Below are 15,854 nucleotides of genomic sequence, written 5' to 3'. Positions count from 1 at the left end.
TGAACAATTCATTATATTGCACAATTCTTTAATTTTCCATTATTGGGACTCGAGGGAGACACTGGGTTGCCATTTGCAGTGCCAACCAGCCATAACTTTTAAAGCAGCCTTGAATTAGTTGTAAAGACAACTTCTCTTGAGAGTTTATCCCAAAACATGTCAGGAAGAAGGGATGCTGTCTTTTCCTGCACACCTGTTGTTGTTGTTATTGTTGTTTTCCCTGCATGTTTTTTGCAGCTGTTCAACAGCTCTTGTTATTGCAATCATATCTAGGTTCCTCAAATTAAAATTTGATTCATGTATCTATGCCATAAATTAGCATCTTCCCGTTCTAAAATTAACAGGAAAAATAGGCTTTATTTCTACAGTCATCACCTCCTGTACCATGCCTGCTTCTAAGAGAGAAAAAATTGAGAGCCGATGAGTGGCAACGTCTTCTTTCCAACTGCACCTGTGGCACAAGGCTAGTTGTTTATGCCCAGTCCCTGTTGGCCTTAAAGGCAGGGCAGTCACTCTGCTCCAGCAACCGAGACCCAGATAATGCAAAGATACATGCAGCTGATGCAAATATACATCTGGATGTGCATCTGGATCAAAGGACTTAACCCTTTAACCAGGTCCTATTGAACAGGCTGGATGCATCTTTTGATGTGGATGGGAATGCAGTTCTCCATTTGACACCACTCATGGCTATGATGTGCAGCTGAAGAAGATAGGGATGGCGGAGAATTTCTCCACGAATCTTTGGGAGGCCGAATGCCAACGCATTCGGGCCCCTGAAATTGGTGGAGAAACGGTCTGCCCCCCACCCCCCCGGAATGGGACTTACCTTTGGCGAATGTCCCTGGCGCTGGTGGCTCCCGGCGGCGGTTGGGTGGCGGTTGGGCGGTGGCTCAGCGGCGGCTTGGCAGTGGTTCGGCGGTGGCTCGGTGGCGGTGGCAGCGGCGGCCGGTCTTCCGACCGGCTGCCGCTGCCGCCATTTCCCAGTAAAACAACAACAACAACAACAAACATGATAGGCTACGTAAAGATTTACATAGCCTGTCATGGCTAAATTTTCAAAAAACACCGTGATAAGCTATGTAAATCCTTACGTAGCCTATCACGGCTGACTTTGGGGGGGGGGGGGGAAGAGCGCGTAAAAAAAAAGCAAATAGCGTTGCCCTTATTTTCGCCGTAGTCTACGTAAATGTTTACGTAGACTACACGTGCCAAAATAAGGAATGCAAATGGCGGCGCCCATGGGCGCCGCCATTTGTGTACGCGCTCCCCCTCCCCAAGTCAGCCGTGATAGGCTACATAAGGATTTACGTAGCCTATCATGCAGCTGACTGCAGGGACGCAAACGGCAGCGGCTATGGCCGCCGCCATTTGCGTCCCGGCCGGTCAGGAGGATTCACGGCTGGAGGGACGGGATGCCTCCCCCCTGGCCAGAATTTCGGCCGGAGGGATGGGGCGCCTCCCCCCTGGCCAGAATTTCGGCCGGAGGGACGGGGCGCCTCCCCCCCGGCCAGAATTTCGGCGGGGAGGAACGGAGCGCCTCCCCCCCACCGCAAAGCAAGCTGCGGGACCAGGTAAGTAAGTGACTTTCGTCCATCCCTAGAAGAAGAGCTGAAGTTTCCTCAAACCTGAAAGAGCATGACGGGATAGTCTGAGCTGATAGTCTCTCAGCCTTAAGGATACAGTTAGTAATGCTGTTTCCCAGGTGAGAGGGTGCTGTGGCATGGGAGGAAGTTGTGGTGATGGGAAGAAAGCAGGAGCAAAGAGTTAGAAGTTTTGCTTATGGTTGGGCATTCTAATCCCCATTTGTGATTGTGAATATGAGCCCAGAGGCTGGTTATTCTAGAGTAATTCGTGCAGGACACAAGGATGCGATACTGTGTATTCTGGCATTAGGATTCTGTGTTTTTGAAAAAAATGAGAACTACAGCTCAGATATAACGGGTATATCTTTGCAATTTAGGTGTAATCATTGCTTCCAGCACATTCTAAACTAATAAATACCCAGCTAAATGTATACACATTGCAGATTTCTACTTTCATTGGGCAGATTGATTTTCTGTTTCTGCGCATGCAATTATGAGATTATTTTGTTGTTATTACTGAGTAATTTCATCACAAGTTGCCAAGAATAAGGAAAGCAGTAGCAAAAAGTAAGTCTGTTGACATGGCATGGAAGCTGCTATTGATTGACACTGGCTGCGAGCTAGCTCAGAGGTACCAGAGTCCAAACCCTTGGAGAAAATTTGCTCTAGGCAAAAATGCAGAAGGAGCAGCACTGTGTTTAGGATCTCCTGGGGCCTATAATATATTGGGGGAAAATTGACAGAATACATTACCATCATTTATGATTTTACATTGAACAAAAAATGCCTGCTGATATAGCAAGAAAAAAAAAGAAAAATGATAATTCCTTTCTTTAAAATGATCTTTCAGCAATAAAAGCCTCATAAATGTTTCAAGTTCCAGGAATGATTGCCTAGGCCAAACTCGATTGCCTCTAATTTTAAAATTATGCCTATATTATAACCAACTGTAATATACTACATGCCCAATTTGAAATGGGTTTCAATGAGATATTTGGCTTCATAATGTTTTCCTACAAAATGTATATGTAACTTGAACAAATATGGTAGATAGATAGATGGATAGATGGATAGATGGATAGATGGATGGATATAGATATGCATTTGGGCCTATTCAACTTTAGATTTCAAGACATGGCAAAAATCCAGCAATACTGAAGGCTTTGGAGGTAGAACAGGATCGTACCTACTGTCCCTATTCCCAACTTCCATGCATTCATGGATTATGAATGTTTATTAATGGAAGGGCATCAAATAAATAAATGGATCCTTTGTATAAACAGTTTGCACATGATCTGCTACCCTGCAAAATGTGTGCCTCTGGATCTGTCTCAGAAAGGTGGTGGTTCTGGGGGAATTTTTTTTCCACCATGGGGTCATTGGCTTATGGGGTACCTCAAGTTTCTATCCTGTCCCCCTGTATTATTTAATATCTACAGGAAACCGCTGGGTGCAATTATCCAGAGGTTTGGGCTGTGGTGTCACCAATATGCGGATGACACCCAGCTCCACCTCTCATTTCCACCTGCAACTCACAGGGCACCTACGTAAATCCTGAGCCAGTGTCTAGAGATGGGCTTGGGGTGGATGAGAGCGAACAACCTAAAACCTAATCCAGACAAGACTGACATACTGTGGGATGAATCAGAGTGGTCTGGGTGGAGGGCTTCAGCCAGTCTTGGATGGGGTCGCACTTGCCCTGAAGGACCAAACCCATAACTCGCAGGTTCTCTTGGACTTAGCCCTATCTGTGGAAGTGCAGGCGGCATTGGTGGCTAGGAGTGTCTTTTACCAGCTTAAGCCGGTATACCAGCTGTGACCCAATCTAAAGAGATTAGATTTTACCTCGTTTGCCCATGCTTTAGTCACATCCAGGTTAGATGGATGTTAGCTTGGATGGATGTGACTAGAACAATGGGATTCATGCTTTGTGGAGCTGTCTCTGAAGAGTGATGGTCTGGAAACGTCAGTTCATTGCCCACAGAATGTGGCTGCAGGCCCCATGGCCACAACATCTGGCCAAATCTTTGTTCTTTTTGGGATCCCCCCCACTGCTTTTTGTACCACCTACTCTGATGAAGAGTTCTAGAAGACTTGAAACCTTGCATACTCTTCTGTGGCATTTTGCTTTGTCCTCATAAAGGCTTTGCCCAACTGTGGATTTTGGATATAAAGAACAGTATGTGCATAAGTATTGTCATATTTGGGTTTTATGTTCATTATAAAGCTGCTGGAGTGGCTGTATAGTTAAGGTGAGTGTTTTTAAATATGCAGAATACCTGTACAATATCCTAGCATGATATTCCATTGCCTAATTTCAATGCATTACTCCTCATTATTATTATCATCTTGGCTGTTTTCAGCCATTCAGATTAATTAAATGCCATTCAGACTTGAACAGAGCAAACCTACGAGCATCCCAGGGACCGTAGGATGTGGCTGAAACCCTGCTCCCCCCTCCGGAGACCATAGATACTGCTATGACTTTGGGAAGGGGAATCTGAGCTCAGACCCATTTCCCAACCCCTGGCAGCCAGCATGGAAAACAGGGCTGTGGCTGCTCTTCCAAGATTGAAAAAGCCTCGGAAGAGCTGGGGAGAGGGAAAGGGGGAGGGACTGTGGGCGTACCCTAAAGTCTCTCTATTGCTCATCCTGCCCACAAAAAAGGTCAGCTAGCTGAGCCAAGAGGTCTACTGTAAATGTAAAGAAAAGGAGGCATTTTTGCTGCCCTCCTCCCCCTCCCCTGCCTGGCTTCTGCCAGCAGTGCATAGGATAGACTAGGGATGTTCTAACCCACTCCTGTCCAGGTTCTCCAGGCCTCCGCCCAGCCCCTGCACCTACCCCTACTCGCCAGTCCCCAGACCATGCTTGAGCCCCTCCCATGCTCAGCAAGCAGCCCTCACTCACCCCGGCAGGCTTGTCAAGCTCCGGGGTCACCATTTTTTAAAAACTGAAATGGTGATTGCAAAAATGCACATTTTGCATATGCGCAAAATGCGCATTTTTATAAATGCACATATGTTTGCACGTGTGGAAATGTGCATTTTTGCAAAAATGCACATTTTGGCGCAGACGCCAATATGTGCATTCACCAAAATGCGCATTTTCATGCAGGCGCAAATATGTGCGTTTTTGCAATCACCATTTTATTTTTGAAAAAATGGCAACTGTGGAGCTTGACGAGGCTGCTAGGGTGAGTGCAGGATGGTCACTGAGTGCAGGCAGGGGGCGAGCGGGGGCAGGGCCTCGGTGAGCGAGGCTCAATTTGTGTGTGTGGGGGGGTTTCTGCTGGATTTCCGGATGGTATTGGGTGCCTGCACCATCCCTAGAATAGACAGAGGAGTTCCATTCTGGAGCCCTCTGTCTCCTTTAGAATTGTGTTCTAAACAGAGCTTAATAGAATTGTGCTTATTTAATACTTGCAATAGCTAAAATGCAGCTGAGATGATCATGTTCTTGGGGAAAAAATCTCACAGAGGTTTAAATTTGTTTTGAACAGCTATTATTCACTGAGGCATTAAAAGAAAACAATGAACTCCAGTAATACAGACACATCGTTAAAGCTCTTCTTTACAAATCAGATCATAAGATTTTGTGAAGAATGTTTGGTGGAAATATACAAATACCTTGCCAAAATATGAAAACTCCAGCTCTGTCTCCTGTGAAGTCTCTAGACAGATTGGTTTGGAAAGCGGTATCAGCTATCCACTGTTTTTGTTCACAACCACAAAACAAGAAGCTTGAATGCTGCCAATATTGTTTCAGTTCTATAATAAAGGCATCTCACCCAACCGAACAAAACGTGGTGCAAAGAGATATTGTAAACCCACAAGAAAAACGAACATTTTGAACGCTTAATAGTTCATGTCTTGGGAATGTACCCATTAACCCTAATTAAACTTCGGCTTGGTTTAAAAGCACAGAAAGCTTTTCAGCAGATGGTCATGTTCATCTGCTCTGGCTCCATCATGAAGCTCATCTTAATTCGGAGACATGTGAAGTGCACGTCATTGGCATATTTCAGAGGTCTCCTGGAAAGGGATTTAGCAAATCTCAAATCTGTATTATTTCTCTCCAGGACAAAACAAAACACTGTAAGTGAAATGACAGGTAACAAATACACAAGGAAAAGAAAGACAATTGGGGGATAAACAAACATTATACTTTCTATCAGGATCTTATTTCAATTAAATAAATAAATGCACCCACCTTCACAACAGGGTCACTCATATATCAGAGTTGTGCACATCTCCTCGGACAGTTGGGTTTGAATCCAAGTTGACAGTCAGCTCCCTAATTCAGCCAGGCTGTAGATGTCATTCATTTCTCCCAATGTAGGTTTCATACTGCCAAAGGAATTCCTGCTTTTCAGAAATAGGGCAAAGCTCTGCTGACCTGTCCCGATACAGAAATGAGCATTTCAACTCATTTCTGGGGTTATTTTTAGAAGTGCAAAAGTGCTGTCGGGTTTTCTTTCCATGAACCTATAATGTGTAGTTCCCCCCCCCTTAAGGAACACCATTGGAATAAATCAGGGGTTTATCGAACCTCAGGCCCATGGGCCAAATTTGGCCTCTCTGGGGTCCCAGTCTGACCTTCTGCAGTTTCCCAGAAGGCAACACCCCTTTCCCCCAACTGCTGATTATTTGGTGGTTTCCCGGCTTTTTCGCCATTCTGAAAGAAATGGTAGGTATGTGCTATGTCCAGTACCAGAGGCAGGGAGCCTATGTACCCCAGTCGCTGGGTAAAATGGGTGGGAGGGTGCTGTTGTGCTCATGTCCTGCTTGTGGATTCCTGGTTGACAGCTGGTTGGCCACTGTGTGAACAGAGTGCTGGACTAGGTGGGCCCTTGGTCTGATCCAGCAGGGCTCTTCTTATGTTCTGATGTTCTTAAACATGCCTCCTAAGGCTTAGTTACTGGAAGTAAGAGGTTTAAATTAGAATATGCTAGCATTTTTGTTATTTTGGCCCTGCCCCCTCTACATTTGGCCCCACCCTGTTTTGCCCCAAGCCCCGCACACCACTGGAATGTAGTCCCCAAGAGCTTATCTGAAACTGAATTTGGCCCTCAGGTGGAAAGAGGTTCGACACCCCTGCACAAAATGGTGGCCAACAGGCTCCTGTGCTTCCACTGCTCTTCAAGCATTATTGAAAAGGTTAAAGCTGTGCATGGCTGGTAACCATGCAGAAAATAACATTATAATGAGCAGAAGGTCCTGTAAAGTAAAAAACTGTGTACTTTACAATGTTAAAAGTGTTTAGCAATGCGATTTGTACTTCAGACAGAAATGTGAGCAAATGCTATAAAATAGTGCAGAAAATAAAAGACTATCAACTTGTGCTGAATGCTCTTCCTAGCGTTACCCTGTCATGCTTGCTCAAACGTCCTTTAGACACCTAACATTTTGACTCCATTATTTGTAAGCGAGTCTCTTGTTCCATCATGACCCCCACCTAATCATCAACAGTACACTGAAAAACATTTTATCCCCTGGTGCCTTTTATGTTGTTGTCATGTTGACCTAGAAAATGAGTTGCCCCTCATTCAAAGGATTTATTGCACTAGACAAAGATATGCGATACCCATCACTTTCTGGTCAATCTATCCTAAACATGTACCTCTATAATACAACTCAAACTGAAATGTGACTCACAAAAAAAGACTAAATCTTGCCTTCCTCAGTAATACCAACTCCAAGAGAGCTCTCCTATGGTCCCTGGGCGAGCATCCCAGGGACCATAGGATAGTTTGGATTCCCCCCTCTGAGGTCAAAGACAGCACTCCAACTTCAGAAGGGAGAGTGAGAGATCTGACCCCCCTCCCCCTCACAGCCAGTGTGGGAAGTACTGTGCCTGCTGCCCTCTGAGGTTGGAGGAAAAGGAAAAGGGTGTTCTGGTGTGCAGGAATGGGAGGAGACCAGAGAGGACAGGATACATTTTATCCTGAGCCTCCTCTAGCTCATTCCGCCCCCCTCCAAAGTGCCCCTGCTAGACAGGCTGAAAAGCCCATCTAGCAAAAAACCAAAGAATGGAGGGTGGGGAGCTAAAGATTGCTTCTGCTACTATTCCCACCTTTCCAGCTTTAACCTGGCAGGGCACAGGACACTTGGAAGCTCCTGGGTCTGGGGGTTTACGAGTAGCGAGGGGCCAATAGGACTGCACCCAAACTTCCTTTTCTTTATTTAATTATGGACAATCTCAACTTCATCAGCATGTTAAGGACTTGTTGCTAAGGTTGCACTTGAACTATACCCAAATCATACCAAATGTATTCTTTATTCATTGCAGCTTTCATAAAATGTTATAAAGAATATAGCCAAAACAGTTTTTATTTCTTTAAAGCTAGCCTTTTGAGGAGGCTTATAAATTAAGAACAGACATTAAAAACAGTACAAAAACATACAATTCTACTGAACAATAAAAACAGCACAACATTTTTTTTTAAAGTGGCTAAAATTGCAGGATGACAGTAGCCTTATTCAGGAACCATTCTCTACATCAACCTTCCCCAACCAGATGTTCTGGCCTATAACTCTCATCATCCCTCACCACTGGCTATGCTGGCAAGGGCAGATGGGAGTTGTAGGCCAAATAATCCGAGGGCCACACGTTTTCTGCTGTATGCATATTGTTACACTATACCAGCTTTCTACACATGGGACAACTGCTGAGAATGACAGACTAGCAGTGCAATCCTATGCATTTCCACATAGAAGTAAATCCCTCTGAGTTCAATGGGACTTATTCCCAGTAAATATGTATAGGATTGCAGCCTAGGTGTCCATAAATCCCCACACATGGAATAACAGATGTTACAGGGGCTGGGGACAGTGCAAAAGGCCACTGAATCATGCTGTAAAATATGAAGGGTTAGGGTTAGGGAATTCAATAAATTCCATCTGAACTCTAAATTCCAAACATACACACACCTGAGATTATTTATTTATTTTAATTGTAATTCTACACCACCTTTCTGAAGCCAACCAAGGCAGTTTACAAAACATCAGAAAACTGTTGTTGTGAACTGTTCAGAGAGCATTGGGCAGTATAGAAATGTAATAAATAAATGCATAATTTTTAAAAGCCATAGGCAAATAAAAACATAGTAAAACATTAAAAGCAACCTTAAAAACCATGGCAACACTTTTAAAAGCCGAGTTAAAAGATGTAAAATTGTTCCTATAATTCTAAACGTTTTTCATTTAGCTGCACACCATAATCTTTGGCAAGGTCATACAATCAGATCATCCTTCCAATTCTTTTCTGGTGTCTGCCATACCATATCACATGATAGATGAAAAAGAATACTTTCATAGCATGTTAAGTTTCATTCCAGGAGGCTGCAGTCCTACGCACACTGACCTGGAAGTAAGTCCCATTGAACACATTGATGGGGTGTGCACGGCACGACAAGCCTTGTCAGCCTGATTAGCATTAGAATGGCTTACCATGATGGGTGAACAGTGTGGACAATTCAGCATGGTTTGTTAACCACATACAAGCCACTCTGAGAACCCATGGCTTGTAGTAGGGCTGTTGAGGGTGGCTTGTTCTCAGGGTGGCTTGTGATGTCTGAGCCCGGCAGTGTGGCTTGTCCCAAGTGGCTACAGAGCTGCCTGGCAAGGGCAGCAAAAAAGCTTGTGCCACTCCTTGCAGTGTTGCCTCAAACCTCCCTCCTCCCTGGCCAGTGGTATTTGCCCCTCCACTGATGCCAAAATGGCACTTTGACAAGACTGTAAATTGGGCCCCACCTTTCTTTCTTGGTGTTTGGAAGTACACAGTTGGGTTCATAATTTTTTTCCCTGGTCCTTCACAAGTGTGCATGTGTGTAAATGCACAGATTTGTCTGTCTCCTATGTATAGTCTCACCTCCTCAATTTCCTTGTATTTTACCGCTGTCAAGGAAAGCAGGGCTATAGAGTATGTAATATACTAGGAAACTGACAAGGCGAGACTGCACATAGACTAATCTACACACACTTGCGCAGGGCGGGGGGGGGGGGAAATATTAAGAGAAAGTACGAACCCATCTGCACAATTCAGAAGCACTGAAAAAGACAAAAAATGTGACTGAAGTAAAGGAGCAGCGAGCCGGGGAGGAGGAGTAACTTTCACTCGGCAATGTCATCCTCTAGCTATTACACCTTGAACTGACACTTCTCAATGTCTCCCCCACCCCCATCAACACTTCCCCAAGTCCCAATGAAGTTGACAAATGGGAGTTATTGGCTCCCCCCCCCCCCGTGAGTCCTTTTTGGAACAATTACTTCTGGGGTTACTGTCCTTCAGAGTATTTGAGCAAATCTCCCCAAACAGTTAAAAAAACCCAAAGCCTTAGATTGGCACAAATCTCCCTAAAGGTGGGGGAAAAGAAGGCAGCTAAAGGGGATGGGTGAGTGAAATTGCTACCGATGTGGGCACCCCATTCACTCTGTCCTGTTCAGCTGACTTCTAAGGTTTTTGTTTTTAACCTTTCAGGGAGATTTGCACAAATTTTAAGACTGGGCAGTAAATGGAGGGGGGATCTGTGCTTGGAGAAGGGCGCTGAGGGCACTGACTGGGACTGTGGGACAATGATGGCCACAGCTAGCAGTGGAGGGAAATGACAAGGACAAGTGGGGGGAGCCAAAAATGGAGGATAAAATATACCAGTACATTGACAATATGGGGATATGGCTCTGCTGGGCTAAACACAGGGGAAATTTGTCCAAATCTTATGCCAAGGCACTAAAATGGAGCACCTTCTCTCAGCTCCCCCACCCCTCTTGTTTAATGTCCTCCACCACAGTGCTTCCCTTGCTAGCGAAAACTTGGGCTGTGCAGGGACCCCTGATCCGACTTGGAAGCCTCTTCGTGGCTTTGGAGGTGGGCCTGATTTGGCTTGGGCTGATTCACCCCCCCTGACCTGACTTGGCCCTGAACCTGAAGCAGGATTGGGCCATCCAAATCCCACTTCCCCCCTGATGCCCCCATGCAATCCCACTCCCCCCAATACCCCAATGCCCCCAGCTCCTTACCTGTGCCACTGCCTCCTCCTCCTCCTCCATCGCCTCCGCTGCTGTTGCCACATCCGCTTTTGCCGCCACTACTGCTGCCACTATCGCCTCTGCCATAATTGCTGCCTTCTGCTGCCAGCTCCTGAGCCCTGGAAACACACCGGCTTTTGTTGCAGAAAGTCACCATTTTAAAAATGGTGACTCCTGCCAAAAAGAGCCGACACATGTCCAAGTTTCAGGAGCTGGTGGCAGCAGGCAGTGATGATGGTGGCGGCGGCAACTCCTGTGAGTCACGTCAGGGAAGGCGCTGGAGGTGCTGGGCCGGGGTGCCGAAGCTCTGAAGTGCACCAACCGCTTGGGAAAACCCCTGACCCACTTCAGGTCACTTCGTGCCCCCTCTGTTTCACCTTGGAAGTGGCACGAAGCAGCCTGCAGCGGCCTGCTTCAACTCGGGCCTCGGGACAAAGCCCTAGAGAAATCCTTTCATTAAAAAGGCTGCTTCAGGTTTCAGTTTTTCCTTGAAACAAAATGCCAGTGTCCTTGTAAATTTCATCCTGCCTTCTCTCCTAGCAGTGGCAATTCAATCCTATGCATTTGTGCAGGAGTGAAAATTAGAAATTAAAAACAAACAAACACATGTAAACATGTTCTGGACACTGTCTGGTGTCCTTCATGGCAGAGCAGTAAAACAGAGGGGAAATTTGCACAGATTTCATGGCAGGAAAAATAATTTTTTAAAAGTGTGCAAATGCCTTCCTGTGGGTGATCTTATTTCAGTGTATGGTAAGTGCCAAAGTGGAAGGCAGTGACAAGAAAAGGCTAATGGGAAGGTTGGCTAAACAGCAGACAGGGAAGAGTGGAAGAGCCTGGACATTTTCTTTTTAAATAAAGCTTGTGAATGTGTTCCCGCATTCATAAGGGCTCAGAAAATTATTTCCTTTTTGTCCCCTGAGGAGGGGAATTTGCGTACCATTTTTTGTACTTTCTGGAATTTTATGCCAATTTTGTCATAGAAAAATATGCATTAAAAAAATGGCCAAACATGCACATTTCCCCCATCGGCTAAAGTGTGAAAATGCACATTTGGGGGCAATTTGCACATTTTTGCATGTGCGAATTTCATCAAATTCAGAAACTAAAAAAAAATCCAATTCTGGGGATGGGCAAATGATGGAATGAAAGGTACCTGACAATCAGCGAAACACAGATGGAATGGATTTTAAACAATCTATAAATCCCCAGTTGTCTGCCGGGAGTAACAGACAAGCCTCCCACCCACCATGGCTTGTTCCCAGAGTGGCCATGGGAGTTAACCTCTGAGTAAACATATATAGGATTGAACTGTAAACTGTTTCTTTTCTCTTGTTTAATGAAGTTTTGTCTCTTTCTGCTCACCTCCACAGACCCCCTTTTTGCATGCCAATAACAGGAGTTGTCATTCAACTTAGATTTCACCTTGTGCAGGACATTCCTTGAATACAACTGTGTAAAAGCGACAGTCCTTTGAAGCACCCATTTCCCCACCCCTCCCATCTTCCTGGAAGGGGAGGACTTTTTTTTATTCCACGGCAGCTATTTGAATCCAGTCGACACCTGTGAAAACACTTGGCAGATTTGAGATTTTCATCCTCTCAATGAACCCTTCCTAGGCATTTGTTTGGCTGCCCTCAGTTGCTGCTTTTGTTTGACCTCTACAGCTACTTCAGCTGTGACAGTTTGAAATTAGCCCTTTATTTGCTATTCATAGATGGTGCAAAGCACAAATAGGGTAGATTGTTGTCAAGGAAAAACTGTAATAAGGAAAGAAGAAGCAGAATCCCTGGAGAAACCGTTGTTGTTGTTGTTGTTGTTGTTAATAATAATAATAACTAACAATAACAATAACAATAACGCCTCCCTTTGTGCCTCCCCTCCCCTGCCTCCCTTCCTTTTGGATTGCCAGTAGAGAAAATTTAAAAGAAGCTCTGAGAGTCCCCTGTGGTTACAATTGATTCACCAGATGTGAATCGTGAGGCCTTTCACTTACACACAGAGAAGAGAGATAAACTTTGGAAGCTCACTAAGTTCAGAAACATTTAGAAAAAGCAGTCCCTTCCCCACCACTGAAGTCTGGAAAGGCCTTCTGATTTTTTTTTTTTAATTTCTGAATCAAAGATTTACAGATTGACAGTGCTGATTTACGTATTTGCAGGCTGTTTTTTTTAAGGGTGCAAAGATCAGTTAAATGTATTGATAAATTATGCTGTTGTCAGTGGGACTGATGAAAGAACAAATAGCTAGGTGTGAGATTGCAGCCGTATTCTCTGCCCTCTGAAAGCACTGTGATGTGGTGCAAACCTACTGTGAGATGAAGATTGAATCCATTGTATTTTGCTGCTGCAGGAATGGAATTCCACTCTTTGACTTTTCCTGCTTGGGGTGTGTGTGTGTGTGTGTGTGTGTATGTGGACTTCGCATGCAGCTGTTGGAAGGAGGGAGAGCTAAGGAAGCAACAGCATCATATTCACTGCATTGTGTTGGAAGTTGTAAGCTGACTGGAGTTGGCAGACCTGCCTCTCCTTGCATTTTGTATACAGTGTGATACACACCCTCTACTCTGACGTGTAGGTTTAGCCAGCCACATTTTGTGCCTGAGTAGGAACTTTTCCCCTTGACCAAATTAGCTACAACTCCCAGCATTCCTGACTATGTTGGCTGGGGATGATGGGAATTGAAGTCTAAAACATATGGAGGTCTCCAGGTTAGGGGTGGCTGGTATAAACGGTGTTTGTTTTTCTTCTTCTGCATACTCAGCTCTAAGGATGGATCTTTCAGTTTCACTTTATCCTGCATTCAAATGTTTTATAGCTCAAGTGCTTTCTATCCCAGATATGAAGACAGTTGCAAATGCTGGTAAGTTCTGGTCAAAAACAAACTGAAATGAAATCCTCACCCATCTGCACCAGCCAAATTAAATAGGTACAGCTACTTCCAACATGGAGAGGACTGTGTTGTACCTGCCTGCCATGTACCTGTTGAAGGCTTTCTTCACATGGAGTTTTTATCCTGCAATTGAGATTGCTCCTTCACAGAAGTTTGTGGGCTCTTTACACGAGGCCATGACCCTGCCGTGACCCTCCTGCACTAAATGCCCTTTGTTCCATTTTTAAATATATCGCAGATAATGAGCTGTCACATTACCCCGTTGTGTTCCGCTTCAGTTTCCTCCGTGGAAACAGTAAAAGCGGCAAGAAGAGGAGTGAGATCAATGAAAGAGAAGGGAAGACTCAGATACGGGGAGAAGGAGGGGGAAGGGGTGGGGAAAAAGGAAGCACGTGAAAAGGGGAGTCATTGTGATCCTGCATTTAAAATGGAAGCAGAAAGCTCCGGTTTAAATGCAGGATTTTAGGCTGGCGTAGAGATGTCCAAAGATGAAGAGCCTGTCAGAAAAAAAGAAGTGCCAGCCTTAATCCAGCACCACAAACATAGTTGAATACACAGGAATTCAAAACCAGACTTTTGCCCTGGGCCCAGATGGATAAATGTGTTAGTTTCTGGGTTTTTCCACATTTGAATTTTAAAACAATCAAAGTTCTTTCCTTTCCAAATAGGAAGAAACGTTCAAATTGTGATACATTCTTATCAGAAAATGAACTGAACTGAAATTTTCCTCCATCCCTATGACCTGTACTACCCTTGGTGGGATAAGGAATGCTCCAGGCCAACGAAGACGTAAATTGGAGTTGACTCTTAAATAGGTCACATATTGCCATTTCAGAGTAGGGATGTACGAAAGCCTTACCTGGCTCCATTCCGGGAAATCCGTGGTGGGGGGAGGCACTCTGTCCCTCCCCCAGGAATCCTCCCCGGCCGGCTCTGCTCCACGGCAACTCCGTGGAGCCGCTGGCTGGGGCCGGCTGCAGCCAGAATTCCGGCCGCTGCTGGGCTGCTGTGGCCACAAATGGCGGCCGCTATGCCAGCTGCCATTTGCGTGGCTGCAAAGCTGTGATAGGCTACACAAGTATTTACATAGCCTATCATGACAAAAGGCAGTCACGCAAATGGTGGCCGCTATGCCATTTGCATGGCTGCCTTTTGTCGTGATAGGCTATGTAAATACTTACGTAACCTATTACGGCAAAGAGCAGGGGTGCAAATGGCGTAGCAGCCGCCATTTGCGTGGCTGCCTTTTGTTTATGTAGCCTATCACGGCAAGAGGCAGCCACGCAAATGGCTGCCACTATGACGGCCACCATTTGCGTCCACAGCAGCCTGGCAGTAGTCGGGAGACCCGCCGCCGCCACATCTGCTCCTGCCACTGCTGCTGGAGCCGCCAGAGCTGCTGCATCTGCCACCATGTATGCTCCATCCCGGGGGGATTCTGCAGGGTGGCGGGTGGGGAGGCCGTTCCGCCACGGATTCTTTAGAATCTGGCCTCACTGGAGTCCGTGGAGGAATTCTCTGACATCTTTATTTCAGAGTGGCTGAAAGGGTGAAACAATAATGTTTATGCGCACCCTAGTATATAGGGTGTGGGATGCGAAGTGATCTTCCCTATACCAGTATATCAGAGTTCCTTGGCTCAATGGAACCTGGGACCAGAACACCTCCCTCCCCCTTGGGACTCCTAAAGTAATGTACAGATCAGAACCTAGTTATCCACCAGCTTTTGCAATTCTCGAAGGCAGTTCTTAGCTCAAAAATGTATCAAAATACATATATTAACATGTATTTTGAGAGAAAATATGTTCAGAAATTACTATTTAAATATGTATTTAAATGTGAATTTACTATTTTTTTTAAAAAAACTGCAAAAATGTGATGCAATGGGTACGTACATAAGTGACACACATGCAAAAGTGTACCACTTGTGTGTTTCCTTTTGTATTTGCCTATGTTCGCTATGGCTGAACACATGTAAAAGTGATGCAGACCAGACATAGATGTTTATTTGCGTGTCCCTAGTGTCGAGAAGCACAGAGCCAGGATTAAGTTACGACTGCTCCAAGGTGCAGTCAGGATGATAGATGAGGCTGGCGTAAGCTACGTCATCAGTGTCTCACCTCAAGAAGTTTATGTCCTGATCATTTGCATGATTACTCAATAAGTCCATCTGCATTCCGGTAAGTATGAATGGGCTTGCACCCTTTTGTGGCCCACACTGGGAGGAAACGTGGTTAGGTAATTCTATGTAATATTCAAGGTGTTCATCATACACCCATACTAATTTAATAAATTTGTGGCCCTTTTCTGTTTCTTATCTTCCTTCTGTGGTCCAGAGGCATTACCAGGC

Source organism: Heloderma suspectum, chromosome 7 (genome assembly GCF_057233095.1).
Source record: "Heloderma suspectum isolate Gila_16-S chromosome 7, 16-S_ref, whole genome shotgun sequence".
NCBI classification, from domain to species: Eukaryota; Metazoa; Chordata; class Lepidosauria; order Squamata; family Helodermatidae; genus Heloderma; species Heloderma suspectum.
The sequence above is the reverse complement of the archived record's forward strand: the minus strand, read 5'-3'. Positions refer to the sequence as shown.